The sequence below is a fragment of the Panthera pardus genome, unplaced genomic scaffold (genome assembly GCF_024362965.1).
Source record: "Panthera pardus isolate Hobbes unplaced genomic scaffold, ASM2436296v1 HiC_scaffold_11, whole genome shotgun sequence".
NCBI classification, from domain to species: domain Eukaryota; kingdom Metazoa; phylum Chordata; class Mammalia; order Carnivora; family Felidae; genus Panthera; species Panthera pardus.
In genome coordinates, this window is record NW_026526666.1 from 95,033,471 (window position 1) to 95,057,130 (window position 23,660).

Consider the following 23,660-nt stretch of genomic DNA (forward strand, 5'->3'; position numbering starts at 1 on the left):
GAAGTGATGATACCTGCCACCGCAGGGATGAAGCTTGAAAAGTACTTGAAAGAAACTACATGTTGTTTGATTCCATTTATATCAAATGTTCTAAATAGGCAAGGTCATCAACACAAAGTAGATTAGTGGTTGCCAAGGAGCTGGGGCGGGGGAGAGTGATTGCTAATGCGTGTAAGGGTTTCTTTTTGGGGTGATGAAAATGTTCTGAAATTAGTGGTGATGGTTGCATGAGTCTGTGAATATACTAAAAACCACTGAAGTATACGCTTGCAGAAGGTGAATTGTATGGTATATGAATTAAATCTCAATAAAGTTATTATTTCTTTTAAAAGGACACGAGCTCTATCCTACTTCTCTGAATGAACTATATATATATTTTTTATTCTTTATTTTTGAGAGAGAGACAGAGGGCAAGCAGGTGGGAAACGAGAGAGAAGGAGACAGAATCCGAAGCAGGATCCAGGCTCTGAGCTGTCAGCCCGACGCAGGGCTCGAACTCATGAACCATAAGATCATGACCTGAGCCAAAGTTGGACGCCTAAACGACTGAGCCACCCAGGCACCCCACCGAATGAACTATATTTCCAGGTAACTTTGGCCCTCGAGGGAAAAGTTCTTGTTTACACAAGAATTCCAGCTGGGGCACCTGGGTGGCTCAGTAGGAAAGAGCACGTGACTCTTGGTCTCGGTTCCTGAGTTCAGGAGTTTAAGCCCCACATTGGGGGTAGAAGTTACTTAAATAAATAAATAACTTGAAAACAATCCAGCTAGTAAATGTGGAAAAGAATGATAACATCAGAAATGCATCATTTTACGACCTCTAATGAAATCATTGACTCGAATGAAGAAACTGTTACATGGGAGGTCGATGGGGAACTTTCCAAAGAAGGAATCCAGCTGCTGTCATCGAAACCTGCCAGTGGTCTTAGCACCACTGAAGGGGTCTCTGATGGGACTCAAGAGAAGCACTCAGCAGCACCTAGGGACATGTTCTTACTAAAAATGTATCCAAATCTACTCAGGCCTCTGTAGCTAATTTACAGGAAATAGGAGGAGAGAAGAGGTAGTCAGATGACAGCACAAGGAAGCAAACGGAGAAATCCAGAATGTGGGACTTTCTACAGGACATGCTTCCAAAGAATTTTCTTCTCCTCCTCCTCCTCCTCCTCCTCCTCCTCCTCCTCCTCCTCCTCCTCCTCCTCCCCCTCCTCCTCCTCCTCCCCCTCCTCCTCCTCCTCCACCTCCTTCTTCCTCTTCCTCTTTTAATGTTACATTGTGGAAATGTAAGATGATTTTTTAAGAGTTGCACACTGAGGGGCGCCTGGGTGGCTCAGTCCATTAAGTGTCTGACTTCCACTCAGGTCATGATCTCGAGGTTCATGAGTTCGAGTCCTGCGTCGGGCTGTGTGCTGACAGCTCGGGGCCTGGAGCCTGCTTCCGATTCTGTGTCTCCCTCTCTCTCTGCCCCTCCCCTGCTCGTGCTCTGTCTCTCTCTCTCTCTCTCTCTCTCTTTCTTTCTCTCAAAAATAAATAAGCACTGAAAAAAAAAAGTTGCACACTGAACTATATAAGGATAGAATGACATATCTGGGTTTGCTTTATCTTATTTTATTTATTTAGAGAAAGAGAGAGAGGAAGAGAGGGGCCAAGAGGCGGCGGGGAGAGAGAGAATCCCAAGCAGGCTCTGAGTGTGGAGCCTGTCACGGGGCTTGAACTCACCAACCATGAGATCATGACTTGAGCTGAAATCAAGAGTCGGACATTTAAACGACTGAGCCACCCAGGCACCCCTAGAGATTAGACTTCAGAGATTAAAAAAAGAAAGAAAAAGGAAAGGAAGGATATATTAGGTACCTGTAGCAAAATAACTGTTGAATCTGGATGATGGGCATATAGAAAATAATATTTTTTCTAGATCTATTATTTTATTTTATTATTTTACCTAGTACTTTATTGTTTTTTTCCTTTCTTTTCTTTTTTTTAAACTTAAAAAAAAATTTTTTTAACGTTTATTTATTTTTGAGACAGAGAGAGACAGAGCATGAACGGGGGAGGGGCAGAGAGAGAGGGAGACACAGAATCGGAAGCAGGCTCCAGGCTCTGAGCCATCAACCCAGAGCCCGAAGCGGGGCTCGAACTCACAGACCGCGAGATCGTGACCTGAGCTGAAGTCGGACGCTCAACCGACTGAGCCACCCTGGCGCCCCTTTTCTTTTCCTTTTAAAGTAAGCTGTACACCTAACATGGGCCTCAAACTCATGATGCTGAGCTTAAGGGTCACGCGCTCCACCAACTGAGTCAGCTGGATACCCTTATTTTATCTAGTACTTTGTAATATTTCCAAAATGGAGATGAATTAAAACGTGTGTGTCAAGGATGTATGCCAAGGATGCCTGTGAAGTGTTAAGAAAACTGCTTCATGACAAATAAGCAGAGAAAAAAACTCATTGCGCTTACAAATTAATATATGGTTATTTAACTTGTGATTTTCTTTTTTTTTTTTAATTTTTTTTTCAACGTTTTTTATTTATTTTTGGGACAGAGAGAGAGCATGAACGGGGGAGGGGCAGAGAGAGAGGGAGACACAGAATCGGAAGCAGGCTCCAGGCTCTGAGCCATCAGCCCAGAGCCCGACGCGGGGCTCGAACTCACGGACCGCGAGATCGTGACCTGGCTGAAGTCGGACGCTTAACCGACTGCGCCACCCAGGCGCCCCTAACTTGTGATTTTCAACCTGTATGTAATCAAACTGATCAACTAAATTGTATAAACAGACATTTGTCAGTTTCTCTACAACCCTTCGAGTTTACAGCCACAAGTGTTGGTCAACCACTGAGGTTCTCCTCGTGGGGAAATGGCCCACACGTAAACAATTACTGAGCTTTGGGAGGACATTAGGGTAGGGAGTGGATGGGGTTTTGGTTGGAGACTCCAGAGATGGCGAAGAGCCCTGTGTGTCCTTCGGATAGCTAAAGGGAGGGGACAGTGGAGGGGGAAGCCCCGGGTGGAGGGAGTCTCTTAGTTATTAATAGACTAAACAATTATCCCTAATGAGGAACCAGGCAAGTCACAAGCCTTCACTCATTCCATCAACAAATGTATACTTAGCTCCTGCTCTCAGCCCCGTGGCCCAAATGTTTCGATCCCTTCTTGGATATTATTCTAAGGAGTTTCTGGCATCTCAGCTTCACTTAATAAAGACCACGGTTGGGTCGAGATCTCAATCAACCAACCAACGATGCCGTTAGAACCATTCTCAGCTGTTAGGGCTGGGACAGTAAAACTCAAAAGTCTGCAATGTGCACTTATATTTATAAATTTGGCCAAATCTAATGCTATGTTCCTTCCTCCCTGACTTAGCATGTCTAAATTTCATGGACAGTCTCTAGGTTTCGGCTCATTTATTAGCTAAGGTTTGCTCTTTCCTTCTTTCTTTCTTTCTCTCTTTCATCACCTCTCTGGCCAGACCATGTGCTTCTTCCCTGGGGCACTCTGGACTGGACTCAGATCTGAGGACAAATAAAGGATGGTGATCTCGGAGAGGAATCAGCCTCTCTTTGTAAAATAACTTCCTCAGATAAGGTCAGTACGTGCTTCCCAGGGAAAGCAGGGTTAGTCTCATTCAATGGGAGGAAGGGGCTGCATCTCTCTGCAAAAGAGTTTCATTGAATTTCGAATTTGGAGAGGCGGGGCATTTAGTCATCTGTATCCACCCAAACACCCCTATTTTGACTCCTAACTGCCACTTGTTCCCATTCAACGCACTTGGCCAGGCTGTGAATACAACTTTATTGCAATTATGTTACAATTCAGCAACCTACAGGATCAGCTTGAATTTTTGGTTGCATAAGCCCTGTAGCTACAAGAGAGGAGATCAAATTTTTAGAGTAGTCACGAATGGCCCTTGCTTCTCTGGTCCTGTCTTGAGCTGAGAATTTAAACCCTAATTTTTTTTTTGAAAGTCTTCAGTGAAATTATGAATAGCCAACCTACCCACGAGTCCTCATTATCCTCATTTTCCCCATAATGTTCAATTGCAGTAACTACTCCATCTACCAAAGCGTGTCTTTATTAGGCACTTTCCCCCAGGCAACAATACGTATTGTGATAAGTGATAACTTATGTAACTATTTTTTTCCCTGCACAAAATAGGCTAGATCTGCATCACCTTCAAATCTAATGCCCTGACCCCTTGGGGGTCAGTTTCCTGCAGAAATAGAAACCTTGCTGGGCTTTCTCTTTAAACTTTTTATTTTGAAAAAAAAAAAAAAAAAAAAAAAAAAGAATGTAGGTTCACATGCAATCTTTTTTTTTTTTTTTTTTTTTTTTTTTTTTTTGAGACAGAAAGAGACAGAGCATGAACGGGGAAGGGTCAGAGAGAGGGAGACACAGAATCTGAAACAGGCTCCAGGCTCCGAGCTGTCAGCACAGAGCCCGACGCGGGGCTTGAACTCACGGAGTGTGAGATCGTGACCTGAGCCAAAGTCGGCCACTCAACCGACTGAGCCACTCAGGCGCCCCTCACATGCAATCTTAAGAAACAATACAGAGCAATGCCACCACCTCCTCCTTTACCTAGTTACCCCCACGCTAACATCTTGCAAAACTATAGAACACTATCTCGACCAGGATATTTACATGGATACAGTCAAGGTGCCCAACATTTCCATCACTACAAGGATCCCTCATGCTGTCTCTAGTCTTCCTTTAACCTAAAAGGGATTCAATACAGAAAATTAAGTGTTTATAACATTATTGGAGGGGCTGAAAGAATGGTCTCTAGACCGGTCCCCTAATAATGGCTCTCAGAACACCATGGAACTCACCAGTCAGACGCTTTTACTTCTGCCACAGTCAGGAAAATGAGGAATCAAGAAGCCACCACTGAGATTATTGCATTCAACAGATCACCAGCAGGAATCCACGGATCTAGATTTGGGACTAGAAGCTGGTTCCCAGGCGCTGGAATGCTGAGTTTGGCTGTCACCATCTCACAGATGGCTTCTGAACACTAGCGGAGCTGGAGACTGGCCACCATGCACTGTTGAAGACCCTCACGTGTGCATGACCTTGCTTGCCAGCCGCAATGAGCTAACATCGGTAGGACAGTTCTTACCAACTTGCAGAACTCATCTGTATCTGGAATTCTAACTGCAACTGAGTGTGGGAAATGGTATTTGAACTTTTTCGATTCTGGAAGGAGTGGGTGGACGATACCCAACACAGATGGACACAGAGGTAGATCTGTGTCCTTCATACTGGGAGCACAAGAGGGGTCCTATCAGATTTGCTATGATTTTCTTTAAAAGAAAGAGTGAAGTCAACCTGCTACTGAGTCCTTTTAGTTTTCCTAGTTGTTGCGAAGGGAGGAGTGGTGACTTGGCTGACCCATGTTTGCTGAAGCTCCTTTTCAGGCTAGCCATCATGAATTTGTAGGTAACAGTCTGTCCCTTTGGGTACTTCTTCCAACTGTGCTTGGCTGTGGGTGCAATCAAAGAGAAAAGGAGCAGCTGGATTTACTGAGGGTTGGAAAGCTCACCAAACCTGATGAGGGAGCGTGGGGCAAGCTGAGGGCAAAGTACAGGCTAACAGCACCCCCCACGCCCACCCCGGTTGAACATGTGTGATGTTTCTGGGACACTCCTGGCTACCCCAAAACAAAGGAAAGCAGTTCAAGTGCTTGCCATGGTGATGTGGGAAACTAAGGCAAGTGAAAAATCAAATTCCTAATTTAATAGGCCTATAGTCCACTGACAAGTCCTTGAAACAAGCACAGTGACCTCCCTCTAGGATCCCAGCTGCCTCGATGACACTTTGCTAGGGGCAAAAGAGAATCTTAACATCATCCCAACCTTGAGGATCCTGTAAGTCTACTTCCTTTATCTCAACTGCTCCAAGATACATGCTGGCAATCCTACTCCAAGCTTATGGCCCCCTGATATACATCTGAAGGGTCTCATGACTAAGGTTTTATTAAATGGTAATAAATGGCATTTCCCTAGCAACAGCTAGCCCCTCAAGGTCCCGGAAAACTTGCTTACAAAAATACCTTAGGGACTCACTCTATCCCTGACCGCCCGCCCCCCCCCCCCAACCTGAGGGTATATAATGAGTTACCCGTCAGGACCCTGGTGCAGCTCTTCCTGCCCACGGGTCCAGTCCCCGTGTTTTAATAAAATCACCTTTTTGCACCAAAGATATCTTCAAGAATTCTTTCTTGGCTGTTGGCTCCGGACCACCCCACCATCACCCCAAAACCTCATCAAAACCCATACGACAAAAAGACAAGGGAGCAAAGGAGTTCAGGATGGTGACAAGAGTGTGGTTAACATTCATGGGAAATCAACAGGATCAGAAGTGAAGAAAGGAGAGAGCCCGCGAACTGTGAGGAAATAGAGAAGTCAACGGCCTAGAGGTGCTTTAAAGTTGGAAAGAGGCCAGAGAAGGACTGTTCACGTCTGCAGACACTTTTTTTGTTTCTAGCACCCTCATTCACACCCGGGCTAATCCTGGCTCTGCCCTAAATAGAGAACGGGGAAATGATTGGCTCAGAAAGTAGAAAAAACATAAATGGGGATCTGCTGCTTTGGAGCCACACAACTGGTTCACATCTCTGCTCCACCACTTGTAAGATACGTGACAATGGGCAATTCGTTCAACCTTCCTGGGCCTCCGTTTTCTCTTCTTCAAAAGGGGGAGAAAAAAGCCTAACCCCACGGTTAGTGAGAAGACTTAAGGAGATCATGCGCGTAAAGCGCTTAACAGTGCCTGGCACACAGTAAGCGCTGAACGCGGAGAAGCTGTTACTGTTATGTTTGGAACAGAAAACCAAGGAAGGGTTACAATGAGGACAATTCTAAGTGCCGAAGTACTGTGTAATACAGAACTTCTGGGCAGGTAGGCGCATGCGCCTGTCCGCGGTCCTCGGCCGGCGCGGGCGCTGCGCATGCGCCGGAAGTTGCAGCCGGGAAGCCAGCGAGGTCGGTTCCGCCCGACTCTGACATGGCGGCGCCCTTTGTCTGCTCTGAAGTGCCGTCCCCGGCCTTCTCGCGGCCGTGATGCACCTCCCTCTACGGTGGGGTCCGGGACATGGCAGGTGAGGGCCAGCAGACGCCCGCGGCCCGGGGAGTCCCGGGAGCCGGGCGGAGGCGGTGAAGGATGGGGCGCAGCGGGACGCCGGGGACGGTTGTGTGGGGGAGGGGAGGGAAGTGGAAGGGGAAGGGAACCGGGATTGGGGGGTGACGACCCCGCGGGGCAAGGGGGTGCGGGGCAGCCGCCAGGCGAGCGGGCGCTGAGGGGGCGAGCGGACCGGCAGTTCCCGCGAGGGAGCGCGAATCGCCTCCCGGCTTGGGTGACACCCCGGCTCGTAGCATCTCCGCCCCCGCCGCCCGGCTGTCACCGTCCCTTGACCTCGCGCGCCGTGGCGGGTGGTCGTTCTGCGGCCGCAGCGTGGCGCGGTGTCGGGGCCGCTCGCGTCGGCGCGTCGGGGGCAGGAGGGCACGGGCTTGCCGGACCAGGAGGTGTTGGCAGAGTGGGAGGTCCACACTGCCCCTGTACAGGATTATTTCATTCATTCCTTCCTTCCACCCGCGGCGGCTAGGCACCTGATAGGGTGTGAGGCTAGAGCGAGTGCACCAGACAGACTTGATCCTGGTGGGGTGGTTGAAAGTGTCAACTGTGGAGCCAGGCCGCCGGGGTTTGGATCCGGACTCGGTGCTTGCCGGCTGTGTCCTGAAACACGTGAGGTTCTCGCTGTCTGCCCCGGTTTCCTCATCCTTAAAGCAGAGATGGTAATGAAACCTGCCTCCTAGGGCTGTTCTAAAGATTAAATAAGGTAATAGGTGCAAGGTGTGGAGAACCCTTGCTAGCATAACGTAAATGCTGTGTGTGTTTGTTGTTGTGACTGTTCGTTTCGTGGTCATCGCCCAGAGCTCAGAGACTCATGTGGGAGCCGTGGACATAAATACGTGATTCTGAAACTGCCCTGAAGGAAGAAAAAGCACAAAAGTTCTCCTTGCTCGGGAAACCGAGTAGAGGCACCTCACTCAGTCTAGGCGGATCCAGGGAGGCTCTCTCTCCCTGGAAGCTGAGACTTAACGGATGCAAGAAAAGGGGGAGGATTCTCACCTGAAGACGGGGGTTTGTGAGAAAGTTTAGGGGCTACTGGCATAACTGAATTGAGTTCTCTGCCCTAGAGACAGAGACAAGAGGTAGGACTAAAGAAGCAGGCTGTGGTCTGGTCCTGTGGGACCTTGTGAACCTAGTTAAGGGCTCTTAAGTTTTAGGTTAATGGAAAGCCACGTAAGAATCAGATGGGTGGACTAGAAAGATCACCTGTTTATGTGGAGGGGGCGTTAAAGGGAGCAGGCCTGGAGACCCGTTAAGAGGCTGCTAGAAGAATCCAGGTGAGAAATGAGGGTGGTCTTGAGTTAGGTTAGAGGCAGAGGGTGGGGAGAGAGGTTTTGGAGAACTGGCAAAACTCGGTGGTTACGTAGATGAGCAAGGAGAACTTTTATGCTTTTCGTCCTTCAGGGCAGTATCAGAATCACGTATTTATGTCTGTGGCTCCTAGGGGCAGAGAGGTGTCGGGACTGACCTCACACTTGTGACCCACAGGTGGTGGTGCCACTCAGTGTGATAGGGAACAGGCCGGGGAGTAGCTGTGAGAAGGGAAGATACGTTTAGTTTTGAACATGTTGAACGCAGGTGCCTGTGGAACAGTCAGGTGGGACTATACAGTGGCAAGCCAGAAGTCGTCCTCCATCAAAAGTCACTAAGGTTGTGGGAGTGGGTGTGCTCACCTGGGGCAAGAGTATATTTCATGGGAAAGCAAGAGTGTCTGAGACCCCCCGGAGGGATGCTAATGCTGTAGCAATGCGGTAACTTGGGCACAGCCTTGTTGCTCTTGCTTTTCAGCATTGTGTTATGTCTTTCTGGTAAGTAGGGGTGTGTGAGGGCTGGGAGAGGGTTTACTCATCTTTGTGTCCCGGGTGGCCGGCACAGGGTCCGGCACGCAGCAGGCCGATAATGATCCAAACGAACTTGTACGGAGGACTGACTTTGTGCCGGGCTCTGAATTTGCCTGTGTTTCATGGATGAGTGAAAAAGGGCGGCTTTTAGGGAGCAGGTGCCTTGCAGGTTCTCATCCGATTTTCTGCTTGGGTGTCTTTGATTCAGGTGATGAGCTGGAGGAGGAGAGCCAAGCTGGAGTTTACGCAAACTGTCAGAAAAGAGTAGCCTGGGCTCCTTGGAAATCTGAGGTATGTCGGTAATGCTCAAGGATGAAACAGACCAGAAGGTCAGCTCGCTCGTCCTTCTTCTTCTCTAGGCTCAGCGCGATTCAAATCACCCTTTCAAGGCAGCTTTTTCTTTCAAGCTGTACAGTGAGGACAGTATCTGAGTGTGGTTGGGAGATTGTTGCTGTCATTCGTGGTTTACCAATGAAGACCAGACTAGGTTAATCACTGGGCAAATGCTCACACCTTGTTTTAATCAAGTACAACCTAACATGCAACAGCCAAGCAATCCCAAAATACAGTGGCTGAAACAAACTCGAAATTTACTCCTCTCCTCTTGATAATCTAGAAGTAGGCAGTCCAGAGTTGGTAGGGCATCTTGCTCTGTTCTGTGAAGTATCCGGAAATGGGGTTCTAGTGATCATGTGGCTCTCCTTGCTCAAACCCAGATCTCCGTCTCCTGGTCCAAGCTGGCCGCTCCAGCCCCTGCCATTATTGTCTGCACCCCATCTGGCAGACAGAGTGGGGAGCACATGTTCATTCCTTTTAAGGTTCTCATGTTTAAAGATCTGTATTCTTGTACAGCATGTCCCCAAACATAAGCATCTGGTGTACAACCAAAGAACGAATCATGACTGTCCCAAAGCTGGAGGGAAAGCTGGCTAAGGGAGCCTGCTTGGTCCCTGTGTGACTGGATTGCTGACCCTGGGGCTTGGGCCCAGCCTGAGGGAACGTCCCCTGTATTGGTGACAGAGGGCTGGGCGTTCTCCCCAAGGCAGACTGCTCTGGCTTCAGGTGGGTTGACATGCTTGGGCACAGGGAGTCCTGGCTTGTTAATGCATTCAGCGCTTCCTGTGCCCAGGTCAGACGCCATGGCAGGTGCTAGCTAGGGAAGACTAGATCCTGGGAGCAAGGAGCTCTTAGCCGTGTGGGTAATCACCATACAACACAAGGAACACTACGGGGGTCTATTCCCGAGTGTGAGGCGATCCAGGGGAAGGATGACTGATGGTGGAAGGCTCTGCTGAGATGGGGGGGAGATCAGACTGAACAACGTGTTTGGATTGACATTTGTGAAGCTCCCCTCGTAGGCGGTGAGGACTCTGGTGTTAGGTGTGAATCTCTGTTTAGTGGCTCTGTATCCTGAGGGCCAGTTACGTCACTGCTGTGCCTCAGTTTCCTCCTCTGTCAGATAGGGATAACAGTACCTACATCACAGAATTGTTTTGAGAATTCCCGGTGGGGAAGCCGGGTTGTGTCCTCACTCAAGGCAGGAATTATCCCGATTGTCCAGAGGGGATCAGCGACCACTGTGGGAGTTCTGCCAAGCTCTCTGATTAAAGGGGTCCATCTGTGGATTCTCAGAGACCGTACTCTGAATGGTCTGGCGAGGGGTCCTTTGGGAAGGGAAGGATTGCCTCTGCCTGTTGAATTCCCATAAGCGCAAATGCTGCTGGGAAGCCTTCTCTGGGCCCTGCCCGGTCACCCACCCCAGCTGAGGGTAGAGCTCCTCCTCTTGATTTCTTAGCATCCTGCACTGATGTCTCAATGCATTCCTACCTCACGGGATAATCCCAGGTTTCTCCGTCTCCCCGTTGGCCCATTGGCATCGTGCAGGCGGGGACGGGGCTTGTTTCTTCTGGTCCCCGGCACATAGCTGGTGCTCAGTAGACATACTTGGGTGGATGAATGATCAGCCTTGGCTGGCTAGGGAGGAACCAGCAGTCGGGTTGGAGAGAACCCCAACGTGATGTGGGGCTGGCATGCTATTGACTGAAGACAGGAGAAACCTGACGGTTTATTTGGTATCCGGCTGGAGTAGGGGTGCGAAATAAAATGGTGACCTGTGAGATTTGACAGTTGAGGTCAGAAGATAGTTCCTCTGTCTTTTTCTAGTAGAGCATGGTTTCTCAACTTCGATTTTTTTTTTTCAATTTCTATTTTTTAATGTTCATTTATTTTTGAGAGTGAGAGAGACAGAGTGCGAGTGGGGGAGGGGCAGAGGGAAAGGGAAACACAGAATTGTTTCCCTGAAGCGGGCTCTAGGCTCCCAGCTGTCAGCACAGAGCCTGACATGGGGCTCAAACTCACCACAAGATTCACGTCCTGAGCCGAAGTCGGATGTTTAACCGACGAAGTCGCCCAGGCAGCCCCTTCTCAATGTTGGTGTTCTCGACATTCAGAGCTGCGTGAATCTTTGTTGTGAGCTGTCCTGTGCACTTCGGGATGGTTATGGCATCCCTGGTCTCCACCCATAGACGCCTGTAATACTCACCTACCTCACCAGCTGTGATGATGAAACATGACTCCGGACGTTGCCAAACATCTCCTGGGGCCAGATGGTCTCCCGCTAGAAGCCTGCAGTGTCGGGTACTGGTCAGAAGTCAGACATACGTGGACTCTTCCTTGTTCTTATACCCACTAGATGTGCCTCTGGGCAAAATACTTGGTCTCTCCAAGCCTCAGTTTCTCCCGTTGTAAAATGGGGATACTGATGACCTCACACGTAACTTTATTGGCTGGAATTATTGATGAGGTGATGAATGTGAAATGCTTAGTCGGGTCCCTGACTCCGTAATTGGTAACTGGTGTTATTATGTGTTAGGAGAAGAGGACCCTTGAGAGGGTCAAAACAGAGCGTGCACAGTTGAGGAAGAAAAAAAATGGTATAGGAATACGTACAAGGTACAAAAGTCAGAAGGTTCCAAAGAATGCCTTGTGGGGAGGCGAGTCACCCTTCCATACCTGACCCATTTCCCCTCCCAGAGAACTGTTAATGGTATCTGTGGATCCTTCCAGAGCTATTGCCTGCATGTATATGTCTCTGTGTATCTAGGGAGGACCATTTTGTAAGCGTCAAGTGGTTTGATTCTGTTTACAGACACTGAGCTCCTGCGTGTAGAAGGGCAGCCTCTGAGGGCGGGGCTTCAGGGTTTTACTAGTTTGCCACATAAAAGACCAGGTGGCTCGCTCTTTACCGTCCTGAAATTCCTCGAAGGATGGTGCTTGCGCGGGTGGTCACAAAAGGGAGGGACCCAGCCCGAGAGAAAATGAAAAACTCCAGATACGTTTGTGTGCACAAAGCATGTTGTCCTGGAGACCACTCCCTCCTTCCTTTGCTGGCCACGGTTTCTAAATGACTGAAATAACAGAGGTCGAAGCATAAGCGTTTGCTGAGCGGTTTCCGCACTTGCTGCGGACGTGTGCGCTGTCGGCACAGGTACCCGGCCCTCTCGTGGGTCCCCCTGCCACCAGTAGCTACCCATCCAAGGGCCAGTGAAAGTAGACCTCCGGGCTGTAATCGCCACGGATTCGTGCGGAAAACCGGGGCTTGGGCTCTGGGCTCGGGGAGTCAAGCCTGCTTGTCAGGAACTGGAGAGATGTAAGCCTTGAACTTCCAAGGAAAGAGGCAGAGGGCCTGGTTAGAAGTGGGAGTTGCTCACTCCTGTCTAAACAGCCGCCTGCGGAGGCCCGGAGGCGGCGGTTCCTGCTGAGGGCGGGACCACCCCGAAAGCAGGTGCAGTGGGTTCCTGGTAACATCAGAAGCCTCCTCTGACATTTTGATGACTGCAGCTGATACTGCCATGTGACAAAAGGGGGGCCGTTGAGAGTAGATCCTGTGAGCCCTCATCACAGGAGAAAATTGTTTTCCTTCTTTTTTTTTTTTTAAGTTTACTTATTTTGAGAGAGAGAGAGCACGAGCAGGGGAGGGGCAGAGAGAGGGAGGGAGGGAGAGAGAGAGAGAGAGAGAGAGAGAGAGAGAGAGAGAGAGAATGAATGAATGAATGAATCCCAAGCAGGCTCCACACTGTCGGCACAGAGCCCAACTCAGGGCTTGAACTCACGAACTGGGAGATCATGACCTGAGCCGAAACCAAGAGTCAGCCCCTTAGCCAACTGAGCCACCCAGGTGCCCCTCTTTATTTTTCTTGTATCTCTGTGAGAAGGAGGATGTCAGCTGCACCTGTTGTGATCACACGTCACCATATATGGCAACTCAGACGAGCTGTACACGTTAAACTTACCCAGTGATGTATGTCAATTATTTCTCAGTAAAACTGGAACCCCCCACCCCCCAAAAAAAGAAAAAGCACTCAGTTTTTTGTCATAAGAGGTCTGGCAGTAGAACCTGTTCCCCCCACCCCACCCACACCACTTCCTATGCTGGAACTGTTATTAATCAAAGCAGCCACTTTCCTGTCCCGAATGGGAGGCGCTGGTGCCCAGCGGGAAGCTGTTTCTCCAGGCGCTCTGAGCCTGGTGTGCAGCACGTCTCATTTCGGTAGTCTTGGCAGTGGGGGGCCCCGTCAGGGACTTTCCTGGTTTACTGTAACTCAGCTGCCCAAGTTCATGCCTCGAAACATTGTTTAGGGGCGCCTGGGTGTCTCAGTTGGTTAAGCGTCTGACTCTTGGTTTCGGTTCAGGTCATGATCTCACGGTTTGTGGGTTTGAGCCTCGCGTGGGGCTCTGTGCTGGCAGTGTGGAGCCTGCTTGGGATTCTCTCTCTCCCCCTGTCTCTCTCTGCCCTTCCCCTGCTCGCCCTCTCTTTCCCTCTCTCAAAATAAATAAAATTAAAAAACAAAAACATTGTTTAAAGTCAGAAAGAACATTGTTTAATTTTGTAAGTTGTTTTTTGTTAAATATTGAGTAGATACAAAGAAATATATACAGCATAAAGAATAGATACAAAGAAACCCATGTACCCATGGCTCAATTTACAAATAAGAATGTTACCGTTTGTTACCTTAGGAACACCCCTCCCTGATCCTATCCTGTCCTGCCCCCGCCCCCAGCTCATCACAGTTTTGCTTTTACCATTCTCTTTACAGTTTCAACCACGTGTGTTTGTATTGCTAAACAATGTGTTGTCTCATTTTGCATGTTTTTGTTTTGTTTTTATTATTTATTTTTTTGAGAGAGAGGGAGAGAGAGCGAGCGCGCGCACGCGTGAGCAGGGGAGGGGCAGAGAGAAAGGGAGACGCCGAATCGGAAGCAGGCTCCAGGTCCGAGCTTGCAGCACCGAGCCCGACGCGGGGCTCGAACTCACCAACTGCGAGATCGTGACCTGAGCCGAAGTCTGACACTCAACCGAATGAGCCACCCAGGCACCCCTCATTTTGCATGTTTTGAACTCAATATAATCATGTTGTTTTCTTTAGTTTCTTAAATTGTTGGCTTAATATGGGTTCTTGAGAGTGATGCATGTTGCCTGTAGTTGTTATTTCACTTTCACGGATAAAGTTCCCTTGCAGGAGAATTTACTTATCCTTTCTCTTGCTAGCGGACTTCTGGGTTGTTGAGTATTTTGCTGAGACGGTGTTGCTGTGAGCATTCCTGGCCCCCACGTTTAGCTTCTGCAGGGCGCACCCTCAGGAGTGTGGCTGAATCTCAGGGTGTGTGACCTTCAGTCCAACCAAATAATGCGTAACGTTTCCAAAGTGCCTTCCCCCGTTTACAGTTCAACTGAAAATTCTGTTTGTTTCACATCCTCCCAACTCTGGTTTTATTAGGCTCTAAAAATTTTTCGTAATCTGGGGCACCTGGGTGGCTCAGTGGGTTAAGCAACTGACTTTAGCTCAGGCCATGATCTCACGGTTCATGGGTTCAAGCCCCGTGTCAGGCTCTGTGCTGACAGCTCAGAGTCTGGAGCCTGCTTTGCATTCTGTGTCTCCCTCTCTCTCTGTTCCTCCCCTGCTCATTCTGTCTCTCAAAAATAAATAAACGTTAAAAAAAATTTTTTTTTTAATTTCTAGTAATCTGATGGGAATGATGTCTTGTGTGGTTTTGATTTGCATTTTCATGATTATTAGTGGGCTAAGCATCTTTTCATATACTTATGAAAATTCTTGTTTAACGAGGTTCCACGCCCAATGTGGGGCTTGAACTCACGACCCTGAGAGTAAGAGGCACGCGCTCGCCTGACTGAGCCAGCCAGGTGTCCCTCGTATACTTATTCAGGTTTCAGCTGCTGTGAAAAAGCTGCTTAAATCTTTTGCTTATTTCTCTACTGGGTTGTCGATTTTATTTCATTTTATTTATTAATGTTTATTTATTTTTGAGACAATGTGAGAGACAGAGTACAAGCAGTGGAGGGACAGACAGAGGGAGACACAGAATCCGAAGCAGGCTCCAGGCTCTGAGCTGTCGGCACAGAGCCCAATGCGGGGCTCAAACTCACAAACCACGAGATCATGACCTGAGCCGAAGTCAGACGCTCAACCGACTGAGTCACCCGGGCTCCCCTGTCTTTTTATTGTATATGGATTTCTTGTTTGTTTTTGGTTTTTGTTTTGTAGACTGACCCTTTTTCGGTTATATGTGTTGTACCTGTCCGTTTCCTCCTGTTTGTTGCTTTTCACCGTGTGTGTTTTTTTTTTTTAACAAATTCTTAATTTTAATGTTTATCATTTTTTTTTCTTTTATGGTTTGCGCTTTCTGTTCCTTTTAAGAACTTCCTTCCTACTTTATAAAAATATTCCCCTGTATGTTGTCGTCCAAACATTTTTTGATTTTGCCTTTTACGTTACGGTCTTTAGTCCATTTAAAATTATTTTTGTGTATGCTATGAGATGGGGGGCTGATTTCTTTTTTCCTTTTTCAAAAATTTTATTTAAAACAACTTTTAAGCTTTTTAAATGTTTATTCATTTTTGAGAGAGTGCATGAGCTGGGGAGGGGCAGAGAGAAGGAGGGAGGCATAGATCTGAGCTGTTGGCACAGAGCCTGATGCGGGGCTGGAACCCAAGAAGCAGCATGATCATGACCTGAGCTAAAGTCGGACACTCAGCTGAGTCACCCAGGCACACCTAAAATTTTTCTAATGTTTATTTTTGAGAGAGACAGCATGAGTGGGGGAGGGGCGGGGGGGGGAGAGGGAGAGAGAGAGAGAGAGAGACAGACACACAGTCAGTCCAAAGCAGGCTCCAGGCTCTGAACTGTCGGCCCAGAACCTGATGCGGGGCTCAAACCTGTGAGATCATGACCTCTGAAGTTGGACGCTGAAGTTGGACGCTTAACCGTCTGAGCCATGCTCCCCCCCCCCAATTTTTTTTTAATGTTTATTTATTTTTGAAGGAGAGATAGAGTGTGAGTGGGTGAGGGGCAGAGAGAGAGAGACAGAATCTGAAAGAGGCTCTAGGCTCTGAGCTGTCAGCACAGAGCCTGACACGGGGCTCGAACTCACAAACCACGAGATCATGACCTGAGCCGAAGTCGGATGCTCAACCGACTGAGTCACCCAGGCGCCACCCCCCCCCTGCCACAAATTTTTATTTAAAAAAAAATTTTTTTTCCAGTTTATTTATTTTGAGAGAGAGAGAGAGCACACACGTGTGAGGTGCCACCAGCACAGAACCCAGCGTGGGACTGCATCCCACCAACCATGAGATCATGACCTGAGCCCAAATCAAGAGTTGGATGCTTAACGGAGCCATCTGGGCTCCCCTCCTTTAAAAAAAAACAAAAAAACATATATAAATGGACTAAATTGTCCTAGTACTATTTATTGGGGGGGGGGGGGCGGGAATCCCTTTCATGTGGTTCTGTAAATGTGACCACTGACCGTCTTAATACGTCAACGTCCACAGATAACGTGGATCTGTTTCTGAGCTCTTTACTCTTCTCCGTCTCTGTGCCAATATCATTCTGCCTTAATGGCTGAATTTTTATGTGATAGTTCTTGGAACCTAGTAGGGCCTTGGCCCTTTGCTCTTCCATTTTAATTTCATTTCATTTTTTAACGTTTATCTTGAGAGAGAGCACGTGCAAATGGGGAAGGCGGGGGAGAGACTCTCAAGCAGACTCCATGCTGTCAGCACAGAGCCTGATGTGGGGCTTGAGCTCATGGAGCATGAGCCAAATACCCTAAGCCAAGATTAAGAGTCAGATGCTTAACCAGCTGAGCCACCCAGGTGCCCCCATCTTCATTTTAGATTGTGCTTGTCAAATTCCATAAAACGTTGTTGGGATCTTTTATTAGAATTGTTTTTGAATTTATTCCATATCAATTTGGATAGAGTTGGCATTTTTATGATGTTCAAGTCTTTCATGAACATGGTATATCTTCTAATTTACATAAATCACCAAAGTCTAACTTTAGTCACTGTCTTCACAGCCTACTGTCAAACAATCAAGGACCTTAGCACACTTTAATTCCCATCACTCCCTCCTTTTATTCTATTGGTGCACATTTTAGTTCTTTTTTTACAATTTTGGAAGATGCCATTAGTTCAGTATTGTTTGGATTCACTCACTTATTATTGACTACTTTAGTTGGTCCTCATTCTTTCTTGCATTTAATATTTTCATTCTGGGATCACTTTTTGTCTCCCTGAAGTATATCTTTTGTAATGTGTGAGTTTGGGCTGTCATTTATTTGGGGGCTTTCTAGTGTTTACCAGTTCGGGGGGGGGGTGGATTTTACCTGCCAAGATTTTGGTATAGGCAGTTTCTGTGCAGTCCGTTTTTCCATTGACTTATCATCCTATGTGGCTCCAGCTTTATTCTGGAGGATTCTCACACGAGACCTCCCTCCTTAGGAGGGAGAGAGAACTTGAGCCCGCTCAGTTCTGCAGGTGCCTTCGATACCCACCCTCAAAGCTCCACTTGCTCTCTGGATTCCAGCCTTTGCTGACTTTTGTTTGACCTCTCAGTGTTCCTCACTGACTTGCCGGTTCTTTGATGCATTTAAAAAAAAATGTCTCACAGTTTTCCTTCAGCATTTGTAGTTGTTTGCTGTGAGACTTGGCCTGGTTACTTGGTGTGCCACGCTTCCAGAAATCAGGATGTTTCTGAGTTTTAATCTTGTGTTTCCTCTGGCAGCAGGAAACACCGGAGATTAGAACTAAGACTTAGTGATGTGCGCTAAGGGTTTTCATAAGATGTTTTGTAACACTCATTAGTACAAGGAAAGGGAGTTGGTAAGTGCCAATTAATGACAGAATTTGCCCTTTGGGGACAGACTAAGGGTCTTTTGAGGCTGGCACTCCATGTCTGCAGAGGTTTTGTCCTTTTCTGAAGTGGAAAGAGCACATCTTTAGAGTATGATGGACTTGGCCTTGAATCTGGGCGTGTCAGTGAGAGCTGGGTCAGCTGACAACCTCTCTGAGCCTTGATTTGCTTATCTGCACAGTGGGGGTGATCAGATTAACACCCTTCTCTGGGGATTACTGCGGGTAGTGATGACGTAGCATGTATTCTGGAACACGCTGCAGGCAGGCAGGCAGCTACAGCAGCTATCAGTTATTCCCTTTGACGGCATTTTCTCCACGTGCTGCTGCCCTCGGGAAATGACGAGCCTGTGATCTTGGTAACCTCCCAGTTGTTTCACGTGGTGGAGCTGATTACATATTAGCAAGGCTGTTTTCTCCGGGCACAGGCACACGGTCCCACCCGCAGTCCTTTACCGGGACTCACAGTTTTTCCCAGCTGGGCGAAATCCCCATCCGATTGGGTCTCTGATCAGCTACTCACATCCAAGCATTAGTTTTTACCCAACCAACGAATGCATTAAAAATTCGCATCGGTATCAGCAGGCCGCCATCTAGACAAAGTGTACCATTTCATGATCCTGAGAACACGCCCTGGCCCACAGTGGAAACTGTCAGTCTTTTAGATTTTTGCTCGCCCTGTTCTGGAAGTGGTATCTCGTACTTCTTTATATTTCTTTATTAGGCTGAACGTCTTTTTTTCTGTGTAGAATACATTGACCACCTGTGTTTCTTTTGTGAATTGCCTCGTCATTTCCTTGACTCATTTTTCTGTTGGGAGATTTTTTTTTCTTGTTGATTAATTTTTAATAGCTTTATTGAGATACCCATGCAGCACCCATTTAAAGCATAGAATTGGGGTGCCTGGGTGGCTCAGTTGGTGAAGCAGCTGACTTCGGCTCAGGTCATGATCTCACGTCTCGTGGGTTTGAGCCCCACATCGGGCTCTGTGCTGACAGCTCAGAGCCTGGAGCCTGCTTTGGATTCTGTGTCTCCCTGTCTCTGTCCCTCCCTCACTCACACTGTGTCTCTCTTTCTCTCTCTCTCTCTCTCAAAAATAAACATTAAAAAAAAGTGTACAAGTAAATGGCTTGCAGTATATTCCCAGAGTTGCACAACTATCACCTCTCTCTATTTTCAGAACATTTGTATTATCTCGAAAGAAACCCATTACCAGTCACTCTTTGTTTCCCTCTGTCTCCCCAAGCCCTAGTAGGCAGTCATTATCTATCCTTATGGATAGGCCTGTTCTGGGCATTTCATGTGAATGGAATCCTGTAACTTGTGGTCTTTTGGCTGCCTTCATTTAGCATGATATTTTCCAGGTTCATTCATGTTGTAGCATATATTTTTACTTTTTTGTTTTGTTTAAGTAACCTCGACGCCCAGTGTGGAGCCCAACGTGGGGCTTGAACTCATGACCCTGCGATCAAGACCTGAGCTGAGCTCACGAGTCAGAGTCTTAACAGACTGAGCCACCCAGGCACCCCTTTATCATTACTTTTTTATTGTCCAGTATTCGATTGCCTGGACACACCACGTTTTATTTATCCATCAGTTGACGGACATTTGGGTTGTTTCCACCTTTTGACTATTACAAGTAATGTTGCCGTGAACATTTGTGCACAAGCTTTTATGGGGACATAACGTTTTCATTGTTGTTTGTATGAGGAGCCTTTTGTATAACAAGAGTGTTAACTCTTATTTACAACATAGGCTGCCAATATTCACCCCTAATTTATATTTACATTTGGGAAGTTAGAAGATAAGGGTAAAATGGATGAAACAGAACATTTAGGGGCACCTGGCTGGCCTGGGTCAGTGGTGCGTGTGACTCTTGATCTCAGGGTTGTGAGTTTGAGCCCCGTGTTGGATGTAGAGATTACATAAAAATAAACTCTTAAAAAAAAAAAAAAAAAAAAAGGAACAGAACATTTAGAATGCTGACCAGTCTTCCATACTTCTAAGAATTAAGTGTATGTGCCGACTTCCCCCACTGTGGCCCCAGTAAGTGGCCCCTTGGGGCTGGTCTGCATACCTTACAGGGCTGCTGCAAGCTCTCTTTCTGTACCTGTTTGTGTCTCTCTCAGGCCTTAGGACCGGGAAACAGGAACCAGGCAGCAACTAGGGTGCTTTCCAAGTTTCTCTCGGAAGCTCACACTCCAAAGCGACTGGCTGAAAAACCGCCAGGGTTTGAGAGTCAATCAGTCGTTAAAAGGCTTCCAGCAGCTCTGCTGACTCACGGCTGTTGCAGGTGGAGGGGATTCGAGGGGCTGGAGGTCAGCCAGCGCTGTTTGTTCAAGGGCAAGCGCTGGGGCCCTGAGCTTCCTGAATCCTCCCAGGGCTGTTGTCCAGAAACTGTTCTAGAGCTGCCCTTTAGCAGCTGGAGTTGAGGAGCACAGCAGTTTTAAAAAACCATTGGAGGGGCGCCTGGGTGGCTCAGTCGGTTAAGTGGCCGACTTCAGCTCAGGTCATGATCTTACACTCTGTGAGTTCGAGCCCCACGTCGGGCTCTGTGCTGACAGCTCGGAGCCTGGAGCCTGCTTTGGATTCTGTGTCTCCCTCTCTCTCTGCCCCTCCCCTGCTCATGCTCTGTCTCTCTCTGTCTCAAAAATAAATAAAAACATTAAAAAAAATTTTTTTTTAAAATCATTGGAAATGGAGACATTGAGTTCTTGACCACTTGTTATCCAGGCCTAACATAACCCAAAATAGCCCTCTAAAATATCCTTGTACTCATTTAGTTTTCCTCAGTCAAGTTTTACAAAATATTTTTAGTCGAACCAACTATCTGGAATAGTAAGTAGACAGTTTGGTGCTGGCTTCTGCTGTGCATAGTTCTGTATCCGAATATATATGTCCTGTGTAGCTCTTGTCCATCTCAAGATTTCCAATACAGGGAAGGTTTTTGTTTTTTTAAATGTTTAATTTTGAGAGGGAGAGTGTGAGTGGGGGAGGAGCAGAGAGGGAGGAAGACAGAGGATCCAAAGCAGGTTCTGCACTGACAGCACAGAGCCCGATGAAGGGCTCGAACCCACGAACTGCAAACTCATGGCCTGAGCCAAAGTCAGATGCTCAACAGACTGAGCCACCCAGGCGTCCTCCAATATAGGGAAAGTTTTTTTTTTTTTTTTTTAATTTTTTCTTTTTAACGTTTATTTATTTTTGAGACAGAGAGACAGAGCATGAACGGGGGAGGGTCAGAGAGAGAGGGAGACACAGAATCTGAAACAGGCTCCAGGCTCTGAGCAGTCAGCACAGAGCCCGACGCGGGGCTTGAACTCATGGACCGCGAGATCGTGACCTGAGCCAAAGTCGGACGCTTAACCGACTGAGCCACCCGGGCGCCCCGTATAGGGAAAGTTTTAAATGAAAGTCTTCTCAGTGCTGGGTTACTGTCTCATTTTTGTCGCTCGCTTGGTATCTGTTATACTTTGCATGCCATTTGTCATCTGGCAGTCTTATTGGTGAAAGCATTTATTCAACATTTATTAAGTCTTCACACTAGAAGGGATCTTAGCAGTCACGAATCCTAGTGAGGCGATGACAAGCCAAGGAAAAGTCACGTGAAATGCACGTGCTGCGTTGAAGTCCGAATACATCCACTCCCAACTTCCTTTTTCCTTTTGGCTTGGGTCCCAACCCTGACGAGTATCATGGGACAACTGATCCTTCCTTTGGAATTGTCATGTTCTACCTGCTTTCTCAATGAAAGCCCCGGTGTTCCTCCGGAATCATCGTGTTCTTTGCAGAGAGCAGGTAGGTGACTTTTGCCGTCAAGGATGAGCACTGCAGCCTGTGTTTCGGTTACTGTTGAGCGGCACAAGCACTGCCATTTGCAGGGCCTTTTCCTGGTCGTCTTTCATTTCATGGGGGCCTGGTGAGATTTCACATCTTTTAGAAGAAGATGGCATCAGATTCCTCTTTTTCCTTCGGTATCGCTAGCGTGGGTTCACGTGCAGCTGGAATGATGGTCGCCGGCAGCCGCGTTGTGCAGCGGGAACTTGTATCCTCATCATCCCCATTTCAAGAAAGGAACCCGAGGTGCTCGGCCCGCTTTGGTTTGATGCCGAGGCAGGAGGGGGTGACTGGGGCCAGGGGTCCGGCAAGTCCCTGAGGCCGCGCGCAGAGCTGCGTGTGAGCCTCTCTGGAAGGTCATCACGGCGTCCGAGCGGCTCGGCCGCACCTGGCAAAGGCCGCCGGCTGCCCTTCTAGGGGATTTTCACTTTTGTCCCCGTAAGGAATATCTGCTCATAAAGATTTCTCGGGTGACACATTCGTTGTGCAAATTACCATAATTTTCCATTTCCCCTATGAGAAACGTTTTCCCGTTGAGAAGTTTTGAGTCACCAGGTCTCGTAGAAAATGTCTTAGAGGTTTTATAGTAAAGAGAAATGAAGGCGCTCAGGCATTGTGGACACTTTCTTTCTCCTTCCTTCCTTCTTCCTTTTTTTTTTTTACTTGGTTTGACTTTGTTAATGGCTAACATTTAGAAGTGGTAAAAGAGAATGCAGAAAGGATGTGCCCTGGCAAGTAGAGCTCCTTCCTGCCCTTGCCCTGCTCCTCCGAGGGCCCCTCCCCTGTGTCTTGTGCTTCCGGTGACAGATGAGCTAGGATGTCACAGCCTGGGCTGATGGTTTTGCACAGACCGCACGGCCCCGTTTCCCCTAGGAAGGGTCAGGTTCCGAGTGTGTTAAGGGACTTTGAGCCGCTCTGAGAAGAGGTACTTAACATTTTTCAAAGGATGTTACAACGTTTAATGGGCAGGCCATTTGCACGGGTTGCCCTGAAAGGTCCGCGTGAATGTGTGCACCCTCCTGGTGCCAGCTGGGGGTGACATTGCCTCATTTTTCCCATCCCAAGGGTCCAGCACTGTGGGACTTTCTAACTGCTTTTTCCTCTTTGAGTCTGTTCTCCATACTGATGCAGCCAGAGTGACCTTTCAGAAATGTGAACCTCACCGTGGCCCCCTCTTGCTCAAACCCCCGGCAAGGCTCCCGACGGCCAGGCATGAACGCGAGGTCCTGGCATGGTGGGGGCATGGCCCCGGCCTGTCCCTCCAGCTGCATTTCTCACCGCGTTTTGCACTCGGTCGTTTCTCTTGGGATGCTGAGGTGTGCTGTCCCTCCCCCACCCGGTCCCGAGCCCGCGCAGCAGTTTTTCTCCTGAACGCACCCCGTTGGGTGTGCTGTCCTCTTCTCTGAACGCCCTTCTTGCCTTTGTTCGTGTGTCTTGTTGGCTGCGACCAGGTACCGTATCCTCCTGTGGCACCCCTTCAGAACTCAGCAGAGGATGGCGACGGGGTCTGGAACCTTCTCCTTGGTGAAAGGTCCTTGAAGGTGGGCGCCTAGGCCTGACCTTGCTCCCGGGGGGGGGGGGGGGGGGCGGGTGCCGCCAGCTCCCATCAGGTCACCTGCACTGGGGAGTCCTGTGCGGTT

At 48.2% G+C, this 23,660-nt stretch overlaps 1 protein-coding gene across 1 annotated transcript in view; it reads left to right on the plus strand.

The window, feature by feature from the left end:
* The first annotated feature begins 6,965 nt into the window (after positions 1 to 6,965).
* ZBTB17 (zinc finger and BTB domain containing 17) overlaps positions 6,966 to 23,660 on the plus strand; it is a 32,885-nt gene continuing 16,190 nt past the window's right edge. The window contains exons 1-2 of the mRNA XM_053898922.1: positions 6,966 to 7,096; positions 9,178 to 9,260. The gene's annotated coding sequence lies outside the window, so the exon portion shown is untranslated. The remainder of the gene's footprint in view (positions 7,097 to 9,177; positions 9,261 to 23,660) is intronic.